Here is a 15,196-nt window from a genome sequence, read left to right as displayed (position 1 = left end):
ACGGGGATTCTGTCCTTCGACATCCGGTGCCTGCAAACCTCCCTTCACCACGTGTTTTCTCGATTCTCCATCCCTTGGCCTCGGTCTGAGTTCCGGAAGAAGTCGAGTTCTCTTTGCCTGTTCGACCAGAGTCTCCCCTGAAATCTTGTCCTTTAACCAGCCCCTCCCATGACCCCTCACTTCTTTCTCCCTCTCTGGCCCGGAAACGCTGCTCCACGAACATCTGAGTGCTTAAACGGCGCTCACAGAGCGCCCTAGGCCGCCGGGAACCACTTTCCTCTTCCAGAGGCAGCTCCCACCTCGCTCTCTCCTTCGCACCTGTCGGGAACCGGGTTCCCTTGACTGCGTCATGGAATCGGTGCTCCTTCCAGGTGCACCGCCCCGCCCCTTTTGCCGTGGGCTACTCCTGATTGCTGGGAGTGTGGGTCACTCTGCCGTCTCTCCCGCCCTCCCCAAGTGGCCCCGCCCCAGGGCCGGCGTAGGCTCCTCCTCCTCGCTCCCGCCCCTCCCTCCCCCCTTGCTGATTGCCTGGGTGCGCGCGCGAAGTTCTGGGCAAAGTACTGGGAACTGGCCGAGCGTTCGCTGTACGCTGGAGCCCGGCGGAACAAGGCGAGCTGGGAGCCAGGAGGCCAGTGCGCAGCGCGGGCTCTGACCCCGGCGGCGGTCGGCGAGTAGCCATCCCCGCCGCTGTCTGCTGCAGCCGGGGAGGAAACTATCAGCTGTGCGTTGCTGGAGGACCGAAGAAGCCAGGTTTGCCTCCTTTCGCGTCTGCTGACGAACCTCGGAGCCCGGCACCGGGGAAACTAGGCGGCGTCCCCGGCGGCTGAGCGCGCAGGTAGGCACTAGGACGCCAGCTAGAATAGAGCTGGGGTGCGTGGGGACCTGGGCGATGGCGTGGACTCCGGAGGGCTGAAATCTGGGGGGACGCAGCCAGTCTCAGCGAGAATCTGGAGACTGCCTCCTGTCCCCCGAGGAAGAACTGTTAGTGGGGCAGCCCCGAGTCACCCTCCTGCCTGCATCCCGGGAGTTAGAGGTCCAGATGCTGCCCACACTGGAGTGCTGTCCTTAGAGGCACAGTTTGGTCGGAATTAACGGCGAGAAGGCGCCTAGTTTGGGTCGGGGCGCCGGAGGATGCGGCGCCGGGGGCTGTCCTGGGCAGCCGGGAGACGCGGCGCCGGGGCGGGAGGCACAGGAAACCGGTTTAATTGGGCCGAGCGCGAGGCTGCACCACATCCGCGGGCTGGGGCGCGCCGGGGGGATACGGGAGACGTAGGTCTTGTAGGCTCCGGGCTCGCCCGCCTCCCCGCGCCAGTCTTGCTCCGCTTTCCGGCACCGCGGCCGGGGACCGAGGGTCCTTGTCCCTTCGGGCTTGCTGAGAAGCGTTTGCAGCTTCTGGAGTCCCTAATGGGCATTGTCGTAGATCGTCCAGCTACTTCTTAAGCCGGCGCGCGCCGCCCTCTTTCGGTAATGCAATTTGTACTCTTTCCTCCGTCTCACAAACTACCAGTCTCCTGAGCTGAGGGAGCTGTGAAGTTGTCACTTTAGATGTGCCTGAGGGTTGCGCTGAGGTGCAGCTGAACCCCCGCCGCCACCCTCTACTCCACCCCCACACCCGTCCTGACCCATAGAGTTTGAGTACTGGGCTGAAGGCATTTAGAAATATTTTCAGCTGCCGCTGCTAAAGAGATTCATCCACAGATAAAGGTGTAGGTCTAACTTCTGATCATCCATACTGTACTGCCAAGCATCATACAAGGTGAAGTCCCGTTCTGGCCCAAGGAGACAAACTAGGTAGGCCTGGGCTAAAATGCACCCAAGCGAAATGACCATCGCCTCCATCAACGTGTGGGCACACCACCCTTTTTGGTATTCCTCATAGCACTCATCTCTTTCTGAAATTGTCTCCTTAGACTGTTTACTGTTCCCCCCACTCTAGAATGTCCATCACCCTAATCCCAATGTCAGCAACAATGCCTGACACACAGTAGGTACAAAAGAAATATTTATGGAATGAATGATGAAAACTTCTCTGTAAAATATGAGGAATGGTGATCTCATACTAGTTTTGATTTTCATGTTTATCCTTTTGTTTTTCTGTTGGGAAATTGAACACATACCAGTAACTACTATTAATCCAGCACCTACTGAGAGCTGGAATGTACTAGGAACTTTGTATAGATCACCTCATTAAACATTGCTGTTGTTTAGTTGCTAAATCATGTCTGTCTCTTTTGCGACCCTATGGACTGCAGCCCACCAGGCTCCTCTGTCCATGGGACTTGCCAGGCAAGAATACTGGAGTGGGTTACCATTTCCTTCTCCAGAGAATCTTCCCAACTCAAGGATCAAACCTGCCTCTCCTGCATTGGCAGGCAGATTCTTTACCGCTGATCCACCAGAGAAGCTCTGTTAAACATTACAGTAGCCTTGTTAGCTCGATATTTCTAACCTGATGGGAAACTGAGGCTCCAGCAGGTTAACTAATTTTTCAAGATTATCCTGGCAAAACTAGAATTCCAGCTCATCTTCTCTGTTATGCTGTATTGCTCCCAAGAAACTGAAATGTAATTTCCACCATTATAGCCAATAGGCATTTAACTTTATTTATAACAAAAACTATTGCTTAGTGAAAAGGAGATTTATTGCACTATCATTACTGAGAGTTTCGGTAACAGCTAATAGTTATGCTGTAAGTCCAGGATGCCATAGGCTGTTATTTAATCTTCACCATCTTGATGGCAGTGCTGTGAGGTTATCTCCATTTTACAGATGAAGAAACTGCAGCCTAAATTCGGGAACCTGCCCAGGGTCAATAGCAGATTGCTGAGCTGGATTTTTAGGAATAGTCTTTCTGACTGCAAATCTTTAGCTCTTTCCACTATACTGAAATGTCTCCTGCACCCATTATGTAATTAGATGTTAACTCATTATGATAGAGTTCAGCAATGCAACATATTCAAACCACCTGAGGTTGAGCTGTAAACTTTCCACTGTCAATAACAAGTGTCTAGTTGTACTATTTTTCAAATTGTTGAGTTTTTACTGCCATTGATTTTTGTGGTTGAATTTATAGTTTGTGGGCCTGATAGACAGATGGGGCACTTTTCATATAGGAGGAGAGGAAATTCTCCTTTCATTTAGATTTAAGTTTGCTGCTGCTGCTAAGTTACTTCAGTCGTGTCTGACTCTGTGCGACCCCATAGACGGCCGCCCACCAGGCTCCTCCATTCCTGGGATTCTCCAGGCAAGAACGCTGGAGTGGGTTGCCATTTCCTTCTCCAATGCATGAAAGTGAAAGTGAAGTCGCTCAGTCATATCTGACTCTTCGAGACCCCATGGACTGCAGCCTAGGCTCCTCCGTCCATGGGAGTTTCCAGGCAAGAGTACTGGAGTGGGGTGCCATTGCCTTCTCCGAGATTTAAGTTTCCTTTCACCTAAATCTAAAGAGAAATCTGATAGGTTTTACCCACTGTAGTAAGTGAACTCTGAACACAATGGTTTCTGCCTCTTAAGGAAAGTACTGGAAGACCAGCTAGAACCTCTCTTGCCATGTGTAGAATGGAGAGTTGAAACCACTACTAGTTCCAGAAACTTCTGCTGCAACCTTTTAGCAAAATAACTATATTTTGACTCTTTGTTCTGTTGTAAACTGAGGGCAAGGTGAAATTAGCTAAGTACGTCATGGTTACCACCTGAAGAGTTAGTGGCAAAATAGAGCATGGGGCAGAATTAGAGGTTGCTTTTTTCCTTCTGTTTTATTCCAGTTTTAGGGGTAGTATGCTTTTCCTTCCCTGAAGACCTGGATAATCTGTGGTCTTATTTATACTGTGTGTCTCGGCAGGACTGTATTTTCTTAATTGTTAATTCCATTTCAAGGATACCCAGGGAGGGCTGGAGAATCCTTCAACCCAGAATGCCCACAGAAATGATAGGCCTGTGGGACACTGAGGATCATGGAGGCTGTCAAGTTGAAGGAGCCTTCAGAATTGACAGTTTCACTTCCCTGGTGGCTCAGACGGTAAAGCGTCTGCCTACAGTGTGGGAGACCCGGATTTGTTCCCCGGGTTGAAAAGATCTGGAGAAGGAAATGACAACCCACTCCAGTCGCCTGGAAAATCGCATGGACAGAGGAGCCTCTTAGGCTGCAATCCATGGGGTTGCAAAGAGTCGGACACGACTGAGCAACTTCACTTTATGGTTCACTGCAAATTCCTTTCTTGTCTACATCTTATTCATCAGCTTTGAGCCTCCTTCTCTGGAAACATCTTTCTTGACTTCCCAATCAATACTGTTTAGACCATCTTTATGTTCATCTCAGCCTAGTTCGTATCTCTCTTTCCTTTTGTCTTTCACCTCCATCCCTTCCCCTTGCCCCTGCACCATCTTAGCTCAGGTTGTTAAGGACTTCTCTACTCTGTCCTAATATAGCTTTCAGGCAGATTTACCTTCCTCAGTTCTACCTTCGAATCATAGTCAGGTAAATTCTTTAGATCCAGTCGTTACATTGCTAAAAATTATTGAGTGACTTATGTAGTTAATAATTATAACATTAATAACAGCAGTGGTAGCTGCTGATCTTTTTGTGCCAGGTATTGGCTTGAGTACTGTGCATGAATTAAACTGTTTAATCCTCAGAGCAACACCAAAGCAGGCCCTGTTGTTATACCCCCGATCTCCAAATGAGACTAGGAAAAGTTAAGTTTCCAACTACTTTACAACTAATACAAGGTGCAACTGTATTAGTTGTGAAGTAGTCCCAGGTCCTTTCTCTCTCTCCATCTAAGGTAGACCCCTTAGCCTAAAGTCAGGGACCAGCAGCCTGGGCTCAGTGTCTGTCTCCACCCCGAAACCCCAAGTATTTCAAGGTTTATCTCATAAACCAGTTCTGCCAGAATCATCTCTCTGAAATCAGTCTCTCACAGCATTAACCCCTCCCCCCCCCACCGCCGGCTTCAGTACTTTGTTTCTTTCATACCCACGCTCCACATTCTTTGACCCTAGTGCCTTGTGGCCTAGTTATCTATTTAAATGTATGGCCTCCCTTACTGAATTGTAAATGCCTTGAAGGCAAGACTAGTATCTATTCCTTCCTTTCCTGTTCCTCACATCACTAAGCCTGATATCCTATCCAAAGGAGGTGTGCAATTGAAAAGAAAAGATTGTATTTGGTTGTATTATGTAGATCAGACGGTAGAGAATCTGCCTGCAATGCAGGAGGCCTGGGTTTGATCCTTGGGTCAGGAAGAGCCCCTGGAGAAAAGAATGGCTACCCACTTCAGTGGGCTTCCCTTGTGGCTCAGCTGGTCAAGAATCGCCAGCAATGCGGGAGACCTGAGTTCGACCCCTGGGTTAGGAAGATCCCCTAGAGAAGGGAAAGGCTACCCACTCCAGGATTCTGGCCTGGAGAATTCCATGGAAAGTATAGTCCATGGGGTCACAAAGAGTCGGACACAACTGAGAGACTCACTTTTTACCCACTCCAGTATTTTTACCTGGAGAATTCCATGGGCAGAGGAGCCTGGTAGGCTACAGTCCATGGAGTCACAAAGAGGTGGACAGGACTGAGCAACTAACACTTTCACATATTCTGTGAAAACAGTCATTGGAATGTGGCATTTTGTTTCCTACTTTTTGATCCACAATACTATAATATTTCATCAATTTATGATGAAGCATTGGAAATCTTAATTATTGAAATCTATGGTAAGCGCCTATTCTGGTTTTCACCTTGCAAATATTGCAAGGAAATCTCAAACCCGTAAACAAAACATTGTCTGTAGGATAAATATGCACTAAATATGCACTTGTATCTTATATGTACCATCTTTTCATATATATGTAAAGTTGTATTAAAATGTATTGAAACTGTTAGGGAATTGAAACTAAATTTTTGTCAATATCTTATTGATCAATGAATATTTCTCACTTTTAAACCTGATTTATCAGATCTTATCTGAATAACCTCCTGCTCACAGCTTGGCTCTGTGTGTTGCAGTCAAACTGAAGTAAGTTCAGCTCCCTTCCTGAGTCCCAGGGGCCATGCATCATGTGCTCTGGCCTCCCAGTTCCGCATAAATATCTGTCCTCATTATGATGCAGTCCTCCTCACCCATGTTCACCCGGCTGATTCCTACACATCCATTACATTTCAGCCTGGATGATGTCACTTGTAGGAAGCCTTCCTCTGCTCCCTTCAGGTTGAAATTGGAAAACACGCTTGGCACTGTGTGCCTGCCTGTTGATGAGGGAGCAGTTATCATACCATTTTGTAACTGTTAGTCACTTTGACTGAATCTTCTATGAAACCACTGATTCTCATTTGACTTAAATTAGAATTATGTAAGGATCTTTTGTTGAGTATGCAGGCTACTCCATTTCTTCTAAGGGATTCTTGACCACAGTAGTAGATATAATGATTATCTGAGTTAAATTTGCTCATTCCAGTCCACTTTAGTTCACTGATTCCTAAAATGTCGATGTTCACTCTTGCCATCTCCTGTTTGACCACTTCCAATTTGCCTTGATTCATGGACCTAACATTCCAGGTTCCTGTGCATTATTGCTCTTTACAGCATCAGACTTGAGTTCCATCACCAGTCACATCCACAACTGGGTGTTGTTTTTGCTTTGGCTTCGTCTCTTCATTCTTTTTGGAGTTATTTCTCCACTCTTCTCCAGCAGCATACTGGGCACCTACTGACCTGGGGAGTTCATCTTTCAGTGTCATAACCTTTTGCTTTTTCATACTGTTCATGGGGATCTCAAGGCAGGAAGACTGAAGTGGTTTGCCATTCCCTTCTCCAGTGTAGGGATCTTAAAACATTTGTCCCTCCCTAGGCCCCACTCCCAAAGTTTCTGAATCAAATGGCTTGAGATAAGGAGGGTTGATCACTTTTTTTTTCCCTAAGTTTTCTCATTCTGTGTTATAGCTGGATAGTATTCCCTTGTGTGAATATAATATCAACTTACTTGATTCAATTAAGTTTTTTAATGACAACTTTATTGAGATATAATTAATATTTCATATAATTCATCTGTTTAAAGTGTACATTCAGTGGCTTAATTTTTTAAAAAAATGTGTACTTTTTGGCTGTGCCACATGGCATGTAGGATCTAGTTCCCTGACCAGGGATCAAACCTGCGCCCCCTGCATTGGAAGCACGGAATCTTAACCACTGGACCACCAGGAAAATCCCCAGTGGTTTTTAGTATATTCAAAGTTGTGCAACCATGACTTCATAATTCATTTTAGAATGTTTCACCATCCCCAAAGGAAACTGTACTAATTAGCAGTCTCCCTCCTCACTTCCCAACCACTAATCTATTTGATGCCTATATGGATTTGCCTCTTATGGACATTCACAAAAATGGCATCATTCAACATGTGGCCTTTTGTGTCTGGCTTCTTTCACTTAGCATATTATTGTCAAGGTTTATCCCTGTTGTAGAATGAATCAGTGCTTCATTTCTTTTTATTGCCTAATAACACCCCATTGTTTGTATAGACCACACTTTATCCGTTTGCCAGTTGGAACTGGAATTTTTAAAAATCTTCCCCAAACGAAACAAATGTGCAGGCAAGCGTTAAACCGGAAGTTCCTTTGAGTATTGTTCATTGTTGTGTCTTGAGGCTAGAACAGCACCTGGCACAAGATAGATGTGTAATAAATCATCTGACTGAATAAAGCATTTTACTAAAAGTATAACTTCTGTTCTGCTGGTGTCATAAAAAAACATTGTCATTAAAAAGAGATCCTTATAGTTGATTATTTAGACCCTGATTTGAACAAATTCATTGTTAGAAAATATTAGGTAATCAAGGAAATTTGAACATGGATGAAATGGTCCTGTTTTTAGAATTTGCTGTAAAATATCTCAAGGGTGAAGAGGGAGTATAGAGGAAACAAGGCTGTACCTGAGTTAACTGAAGTGAGGCGATGAGTTCTTGATGCTGTTCCCTATATCTGCTGTCTCTGGGGCAGCCAATGTCTACATTTGGCTGTTCAGTTCAGTTCAGTCGCTCAGTCGTGTCCGACTCTTTGCGACCCCATGAATCGCAGCACGCCAGGCCTCCCTGTCCATCATCAACTCCCAGAGTTCACTCAGACTCACGTCCATCAAGTCAGTGATGCTATCCAGCCATCTCATCCTCTGTCGTCCCCTTCTTCTCCTACCCCCAATCCCTCCCAGCATCAGAGTCTTTTCCAATGAGTCAACTCTTCGCATGAGGTGGCCAAAGTACTGGAGTTTGAGCTTTAGCATCATTCCTTCCAAAGAAATCCCAGAATTGATCTCCTTCAGAATGGACTGGTTGAATCTCCTTGCAGCCCAAGGGACTCTCAAGAGTCTTCTCCAACACCACAGTTCAAAAGCATCAATTCTTCGGCTCTCAGCCTTCTTCACAGTCCCAACTCTCACATCCATACCTGACTGCTGGAAAAACCATAGCCTTGACTAGACAGATCTTAGTCGGCAAAGTAATGTCTCTGCTTTTGAATATACTATCTAGGTTGCTCATAACTTTTCTTCCAAGGAGTAAGCATCTTTTAATTTCATGGCTGTGGGGCACTTGAAATGTAGCCTTAGTGAGATGTACTGTAGGTATGAAATATACACTGTTTTGAAGATTTAGTATGAAAAAAATGTAAAAGTATCACAATAATTTTGTACTATTAACATGTTGAAATGGTAATATTTTGGATATATTATGATAATATATAATTTAAACTAATTTTACCTATTTCTTTTTACTCTTTTTAATTTGCTACTTGAATTAAAATTGCATATATGGCTCACATTACATTTTTCTCTTACAGTGTTGCTTGAAGTAAATCTAGCTCCTTGCTTGAATCCCAAGGCCCAATAAAGCTGTCATTAAAAAGTAACTGAATAAAGTATATTGTATATTATATTCACACAATGGAATACTATCCAGCTATAACACAGAATGAGAAAACTTAAAAAAACAGTGACCAACTCTCCTTATCTCAAGCCATTTGATTCAGAAACTTTAGGAGTGGGGCCTAGGGAGGGACAAATTTTTTAAGATCTCTAGGTGATTCTAATTTAAGCCAAATGAGAATTTGACATTTTTCATATCACATTAAATAGAGGACTCCCAAATTTTTCAAAAGTCTGGAGCAAAATATTTTTCATAAAAGACTCCTCTTATGTGAAGACTGGGAAATATCGATTTGTTCAAAGACGATTCTTTGTAGAAGGTTTTAGCAGGCAGGCTGTAGCCTTCCTATATCATTCTAGGTTTGCTTCATCTATGTGAAAATCTAAAAGTTCTTTTGTAATAAATGGGATAGCAACATGAAGCCACAGAATAATTGCTCCTTTAGTTACTTGCCTGATTGTTTTGTTTTGAAGTTGATGAATTATTTCCTTCATCTTAGAAAAATACAGAAAATAGAGTAGCAATTTCATTGTTCTTAGTCATACTGTTTATATCCTGAAATTGAATTTTCCCTGTACTTTCTTTATAATCACTCTGCCTAAATTTGTTTGTTTGGGAGCCAGAATATGATTGTTTCTAGACTTCTTAAAGCCCCTGGAAAAGTGGAAAATGATTCTTAAATAATAATAATAACATGTGGGTTTAAAGATGATTAAAACAAATTGCTTCATATGAAATTTCTTCGGATGAGCATTCTGTCGCTGTCTAGGTGTCTGTGTTTACTCACAGAAGCATAGCTGAGGTAGTAAACCCAGCTCTCTGAGTGGGTATAGGCCAGACAGATGACCCCAGAGGATGTTTGTCCTCACCTGTGATTTCTGAGATCGGGAGACAGTGGGCTTGAACTGAAAAATAGCTTGAATTTAAAGCAGAATAGAATTAAATTGCAATGAACAGCCCAACAAGAGATCATCAGAGGGACCTGTGCATGCCAATATAAAATCAAGTTTATTCTTTGGTTTATTCTCTATAGTTAAAATATCACAATCCGTTTTCTTAGTGTTGTGTGGGTCAGACACTTTGCAGTATAGCATTTGTCCACTTGTGTATTAGGAGATAGTACTATGAAAGAGTCCCATGCTTCTTTTCTATCTTGATATCGAATGCCATCATACAAGAGTTTTAAAGTTATTCTTTGTCTTATAAAACAAAAAGACCTCATCCAGTCATTTGTGGTGGGCAGTGATCTGAAATGTTTAGAAGCAAAAGATAAATAATGTATTTTTTTAATGTGACAGACATGGTTAAACCTGAAGTAAATGGCTCCCTAGAATGAAAGCATGCAGTATGATTTTTGTCAGTGAATGAGTATTTGTTGTGCACCCACTGTATGCCAGGCACCAGGCTGGGTACCTGGCATCCAGGTATCTTCAAGCAGGTATCTCCCTTCAAGGAGATAATAAACAGTCACAGAGAATTTGTTCATTACAGTTTGGACCTTTGGCTCCAAGGGAATGAGTCTGCAATTTAATTGGGAACCTGGAGAAAGAAGTTCCTTTTTTTTTTTTTTTTTGGTATGTCATGACTTGGGCTGCTGATGGTCACAGGAGTAGAAGAGGGAATCCTGGGGGTAGGGATGGCAGTAGTGAAGTCCTGCCCTTACTGTGTCTTTCTGCCAATTGCAGGAGGCCAGGTGGAACTGAATAGGAGGAGGAGCTTAACTCCTCTCGCAAGGTTTGAATTGCTCTCTGTGATGGTACACACAAGTGTGCTTATTTGTTATTGGGAGCTGAATCCAAAGTTGAGTTTTTACCACTTTTGTAACTGAAACTGTATGAAAGCTAACAACCTGTTCTCCAGTATTACCTCAGAAGTAGCTTAAAATGACTTGGTGATTCCGGTTCAAATGTAGTTTTGTGGTCTAGCATCTGAGATGAAGTGGACAAGGGGTACTTGAAGGCCTCAAAGAATGTAGGGAAGACCCAGTTGGGTTTTTCTTATGGGTTCATAGCTACTTCAAGCAGATTTCTTTATAGAATTAACTGAAGTGTCCTTTGAAGCTTGTTGGGAGTCTTTAGGGCATGGGGAACCATCTTGACTTTGAAGGGTTGATGATAATTGCAAAGAACAGTAATAACAGTGATGGTAGCCAGTAGCTGTGGCATACTTACTATATGCCAGGTTAAGTGCTGTACTTACACTACCTCATTAGATAGTCTAATAATTTATGAAGGGGCTCTCAGTGTAACAGTTTACCAACAGCCAAACAGAGGCTGGGGAGTAATCATTTGCTCTTTGATTGTCCAACATCCCTTTACCCTTTCTGATTTCCATTTGAGGACTCACTTTTTGCCTAAGGGTCTGGAATGAGGGGCCCCATTCTCCTCAGCTGTGGGTAGCCCTGGGATTCAGATGTCTCTTAACTGGAATCTGGGTTCAGTGCCAAGGGTCACAGAGGTTCTGCTGCCAAGGGCATCTCCCGATCCAACCATTCTTATCTGCTTGGCATTGTGGTCTGGCTTCAGGTCCCATGAAGCTGTGCCAGTGCCTGTCCCTCCACCCACCCCCTCTTACTTCCTGAAACTCATTTCCCAGTACATTTTTTGTTTGTTTCAGTTGCCAGAATAGTTTCTCTTCTACTCAAAGAACCTGTGACTGTCACAAGCCTAGAGGGGCTTAAGTCATTTACCCACAATCACAAAGGGACCAAGTGGCAGCACTGGGGTGTATTTGTGTCATTGACCAGAGGGCCCCTCACTGTGGTGGAGATCACAGGAGTGGGAGATGGGGAATCAGAAGATGAATCCACCCCCAGTAGTGCCTCTGTGGCCTTGGGTGGGTCACTGCCTTCTATGCGGAACTGGATGGACAAGGTGAAATCCGCACCTGTCTAAAGGACACCCAGCTCCAGAGGATTTCCTCCTTTGTGAAATTTTTGGGTGTGTGACTATGTTCACCTTTTCAAAGGCTTGCAGTTTGAGATTTGAGGTGCTGTCTTAGGCAGCAGTTTTCAAAATGTGGTTCCACAAGTTGCCATATCAGCATCACCTGGGTACATGTTAGAAACAGAAATTCTTGGCCCCACCCTAGACCTTTTGAATCAGAAACTGAGAGGAGGGCCCAGCAATCTGGTTTTTACAAACCCTTCAGTTGATTCTGTTGTTCACTAAAGTTTGAGAACCTCTAGGCTAAGACCTTTTCATTTCATTGAAAACTATGTATCATAATTGATTAGCCTCAGCCCCTCCTCTCAAGGAGTGTTTGTGGGGGAGAGTTATAAACACACAGTGTGAAAGACAAGGAGAGGTGTAACACTTGCTGTGAGCAAGATGCTGAGATGTGGTTTGAGCCCAGAGAGGCCATAGGAGATGTTTCTGCAGGGAAGGGGGCATCTGAACCAAGCCTTGAAGGACATGTAGGATTGAGACAAAGGAATGCTAGATGGGAAAGACACTCCAGGCAGAAAATGCAGGATGAGCCAAGGCATAGCCATTTTTTAAAAAAAACCTGAAGTGTAGTTAATTTATATTATTATGTTAGTTTCAAGTGTACAACATGATGATCCAGTCTTCTTATAGATTATACTCCTTTTAAAGTTATTACAAAATAATGGCTATAATTCCCTGTGCTGTACAATACACACTTGTTGCTTATCTATTTCATACATAGTAGCTTGTCCCTCTTAATCCCATACCCGTATCTTGCCCCTCCCTGCTTCCATCTCCCCACTGATACCCACTAGTTTGTTTTCTGTATCTGTGAGTGTTTCTGTTTTGCTATATACATTTACTTGTTTCAGTCGAGGTGTAGCATTTTAAGGAATGATGAACCCTCCAGTTTGATCAGAAGGACTGTTTTAAATGGGGAAAGTGAATGAGTATGAGAATGGAGAGGTGGTTGGGGCCCAAATGAAGTGGACGCTGAATCCTGTAGTAAGGGTTCGAACTTCATTCTGTGGACAGTGAATAAGGAGGTGATATGGCGGGAGCTATTTTAGAGAAAAATCCTGGTGGTGATAGAGACGATCAGAGGCTGGGAGTATAAGCGCGATGAGACCCAAAATAGGCTGGTCACAATGGGAGAAGAAAGGACAGACAACACAGAAGTATTGGCAAGTCAGAATGACAGCTCCTGGAAATGGAGGATTAAGGACCAGGGTTGAGGGAGAAGGCAGAGATGATTCTATGTGAGATAATAAATGGTGTTGGTACAATCAGGCGAAAAATAAAGTTGGAGCCCTACATCACTCCTTCCATCAAAATAAATTCCAGGTCGATCAAAACTTTAATATTAAAACAACTAGGAAAAAAATAGAATATGATTTTAATAATGAGATAGAAAAGCTTTTCAAGATAGGACACAAAGTCCAGAAGCTATAAAACAAAAGATTGATTCACTTGACTACATGTGATTTTTGCAGAGCAGTTTTTTTAACTGTCAAAAGGCAATTAATTTGGAAAATAATTGCAATTGATGTCACAAAAAGGTCTAATTCCATCAATATATAAAGAATTACAATAAAAGAAAGGACGGTTGCTCTAGAGGCAAAAAATTTGAACAAATAGTTTACAAACCTGCCTACAAATGACTCTTAAGTATGTGAAAACTTCAACCTTACTCATAACAAGAGAAACAAGATGCTATTTTTTAACCTGTCAGATTGGCAAATATAACATAAAGTGGTAAAACTGTTGCCAGAGGTTTGAGGAAGCGAGTATTCATGATGGTTGGAAATGTAAATTGTTCCAAGCTCTGTGTGGAGCCCTTGGAAGTATCTTATCAAAATTGTAAACACATGCACCCTTTAAATCAGCCATAACAGTTCTGTGAATTTAATCCTACTGATAAGTAAATGTGCACAGTGATATACATGCAAAGTTATTTATTGCAACACTGTTTGAATAAAAAGATTGCAAATAACCTAATTGTTCATTAGTAAGAACTGGTTAATGAATAATGGAGCAGTTAAAAATGAGGCAGCTCAACATCTAATGATTTGTAACAATCTCAAGGGTATTGTTAAGTTAAAAAAAAAAAAGTGTAGAATACATAGGTTTGTGGCTTACATATAATATATACCAAAGTATGTATGGGATAATTCCATGTGAGTAAAAATATATTCACACCTAATATATATGTTATATGCTTATATGCATAAACATGTACATATTTATGCATATGTACACATATTCATAAAGGGGGATGGAGGAAGGGTGGGCTGAAGCCAGCTAGCACCAGCATGTAAGAACCAATTGTGTATATCTCTCCCCAACTCCTTGGTCAGTGACTTTGCAGTGGTCAGCGGTCATTTGAAATTGGCCAAGGTGTGAGTATTTACAGCATGGAAGTTGGCAAAGGAACCAGAACAGGGTTTTCATTGTTTTTGTTTCTCCAGAGAGCTGGTTGATAAACATTTACTAGTACCCCCTGTGTATCATGAATATAAAATATCTTTTGAAGGCTAAACAAGAAGTGGGTAACATCAGATTCCCCAAGGAAAGGAGCTGGACGATAAAAGGACAGGTGTGAGATTTAAATTGTATCTTTGAAATTTTGTTCCAGGTAAAGGAGTTACTTATTCTACAGTAAACATATGAAGCAAGCCAAAAAGTAACTCTAGAGTTTCAGGCCTATGTGACTATTATTTAAGGAACCATTGACTACTACGGAAGAATATAAATGAATCGGTCTTAGGGCAAAAGGATGCTTTAGTTTTTTTGTTTTTTGTTTTTTTAAAAGGATGCTTTTGGTTTTAAACATGCTGAGGTTAACGTATGTGGGTGATATCAGTGGTACCGCCCAGATAACTCAGAAGAGAGGGCAAAACTGAGGATCACTCCTGGGAGTCAGCAGTTTAGTTGAAATTAGGACAGTTGAGGAGGTTTCTAAGGGAGGCCCAACCTGTCCAACGTTTTGGGCAGGTCCCAGGAGAGGAAGGGAGATGGATGTGGTACCTTGAGGAATGTCAAACAAGAGGTAGGTAGTCACAAAGGTCGGAGGACCTTATAATGATATAGCAGATTTCTTTAATGGATTGTCTATAAAAAGTGAACCACTATGCTTAATCCTTTTTGAGAAAATATAACTTGATATAATTCTCCTAGCCACTCTATGGGGGTGGATATTATTTCCAAGATTGCTTGTGAATAGGGGAGAGGGATAATTCCAAAGAAAACCAGGAGAGAGCTCCTGGGAGGGATGTTAATAGATCATACCTTGGAGATCTTTTAATGTGGAAAGATTTTTAAGGTTGGATGGAGGGAGCGGTGGGCAGTTGCAGACCCACTGAAAGTG

The 15,196-nt window shown here is 43.1% G+C and overlaps 1 protein-coding gene across 5 annotated transcripts in view; it reads left to right on the top strand.

The window, feature by feature from the left end:
• OSBPL3 (oxysterol binding protein like 3) overlaps window positions 530–15,196 on the top strand; it is a 194,155-nt gene continuing 179,488 nt past the window's right edge. For all 5 annotated transcript variants that reach the window (XM_018047074.1, XM_018047077.1, XM_018047075.1 and 2 more), the window contains exon 1: window positions 530–835. The gene's annotated coding sequence lies outside the window, so the exon portion shown is untranslated. The remainder of the gene's footprint in view (window positions 836–15,196) is intronic.

This window comes from Capra hircus, chromosome 4 (assembly GCF_001704415.2).
Source record: "Capra hircus breed San Clemente chromosome 4, ASM170441v1, whole genome shotgun sequence".
NCBI lineage: Eukaryota > Metazoa > Chordata > Mammalia > Artiodactyla > Bovidae > Capra > Capra hircus.
Note: the sequence above shows the minus strand (reverse complement) of the source record. Positions and strands in the feature narration are given on the sequence as shown.